Source organism: Gadus morhua, chromosome 10 (assembly GCF_902167405.1).
Source record: "Gadus morhua chromosome 10, gadMor3.0, whole genome shotgun sequence".
Classification (NCBI taxonomy): Eukaryota; Metazoa; Chordata; class Actinopteri; order Gadiformes; family Gadidae; genus Gadus; species Gadus morhua.
Window position 1 is genome coordinate 10,167,884 of NC_044057.1, and position 2,069 is coordinate 10,169,952.

General features: G+C 39.4%; 1 long non-coding RNA gene across 1 annotated transcript; it reads left to right on the forward strand.

Moving 5' to 3' along the window:
* Positions 1-243: 243 nt before the first annotated feature.
* On the forward strand, positions 244-929 carry LOC115551842 (uncharacterized). Its single transcript, XR_003978245.1, has 3 exons — positions 244-302; positions 617-711; positions 912-929. It is a non-coding gene; the product is annotated as an uncharacterized LOC115551842 (long non-coding RNA).
* The last annotated feature ends 1,140 nt before the right edge of the window (positions 930-2,069 follow it).

The window sequence follows — 2,069 nt, forward strand, 5'->3', positions numbered from 1 at the left end:
ACATTTTTTAGACCTCAAGTAAAGTGGTACCATTTTGATGTGTCATTTAGATGTCGTAAAGGATAAGTGCGTTTTAAGTGTTATTGCACACTCATTACCTTTCGGCAACACATATTGTGCTGTTATATATACTACACTATACTCGATTTCAAAGTAGGCAGTACGATTCTAAAAAGACATGTTAGTGACTGTCTGTCACTAACATGTTCATAGGATCATTTTTCATGCTGTAGGTGAACTTTGATAACTTTGACGGAATCCTGTCATTTGTCCACGTGAACAAAAATCACTGGAACATGCTGGTATGTTGATTCATAAATTTTCATTCATTCAAATGTGGGTTTTCACGTAGTGAAATAAAGTATTGCGGCGAGCATCGATCGCCGCAAGCAGCGATGGATACTCATCAACTTCTCAATACAGTATTTTTCCAAACCTGTACTTGGCTTATTATTTCATCCACTCAACTCATTTGGCTACTGGGAAGTTGGCGAAGGGAAACTTTGATTCTAAGTTGACTTTGACCCATCACCTTTTTTCTTGCTTTGCATGCTCTCTCCCTGCTATTTCTGGGAATTGCATCTCTAGTTAAAGAATACCCTCTCTTTTTTCTCAGTACATTCATGCAAAGTCTGGTACTGTGTACCAAATGGATCCCTCACCAGCATCCTCTGAGCTTGAGGACTCTACCCATGCGGCTCAGAGACTACAGTAAATATTCAAGCGAGGATTCTAAACATTTCAAGTCAATCATGTTTATTTTTATTCTACAATGGCAGCTGTTTGTCAGACAGTGGTGTTTTTGAAGATATGTCCATTTACCTTATAATTGAATACAAACTTTGCTAAATTGTATCTGTGAATGGACAATGTTTTGGTAGCACTTAAAGAAAAGTATCACATTTCTTCAGGGAATACTTGAAGATGAGAAAACATCAGGGGGAAACTGACTGGGTGGATGTGAAGTGGAAAGGAGGAGTGATGCCCCACCCAGTGCAAAGGGATGGTTGCAGCTGTGGTGTCATTGTTGTTGAAGTAAGTTGATCTATGCAGTATAGAGGAAACATGATGTTTCTTTCATATTTGTGATGGTGGAAATAAGGTTATATTTGGGTGTTTCCACAGATGACTTTAAGGATAAGTTCACTATTGTGTACTTTGAGCCCCCTTTCTTGGTTGTCTAGGATGAAATAGAATGGTTGACACTGAAATGTTGACGTTTGGTCCTGTCTCTGGGTATTTGGCTCATTTAGAATTGCCCCTGCCTGCTTCAGAATGGCTGCCTATGGGCATTTACCATGAATGCCCATAGGCAACCATTTAGAAGCTGGCAGCAGCGATTCTAAAATCTCCCCACCAAGCATGGGTTGACAAATGGTTTAGTTATCTATTAAAAGAGAAAGACAATCACTTTAGTGTTGTTAATTCAGATGGCCAGAGCAGTGATGGAAGCCTTCCCTGAGTTCCCCAAAAGGTCCCCCAGAACTTCTCAACAAAAAGGAGAGCCATGGAAGAGACGAGGGGAGATATAGCTCTCCAAGTCCTTGAATCATCAGGTATACAATGTAGTATCTAAATTTTTTTTTAATAACTTAAAGACATTCCAAATATATTCAGATTAAGGGCCCAATTTTGAGAATGATATCGGCAAATGGTAACAGAATTAGTGAATGTGATTGGTGAATGCAATTTCCCTTAGCCACAGGCCTTGCCCATATCAGAGTCTCCACCAATCACCTCTTGCGGGTTAAAAAAAAATGCACATACCATTTGCCGATAAAATCCCCAAAATTGGGCCCTAAATGTGTCATGCAAATACATTTTGTTTCAGTCTTTGATGAGGAGACTTGTTCGATGTGTGGAGCTGACAAGCCCCCTGGACAAGCACCTCCCGTTACAGACTGGGTGAGTTGTTGTGAGCAGCACTTACATTTTGTAACGTAATGTGACATACAGTGTTGGTAGTAACTAGTAACAAAGTTAATTAAATTTTGATAGCAATATGTAAAAAGGCCAAGAAAGTTGAAGGGGTTCAATGTTCACAGAAAACTTTCTTTGAGTCAAATTTA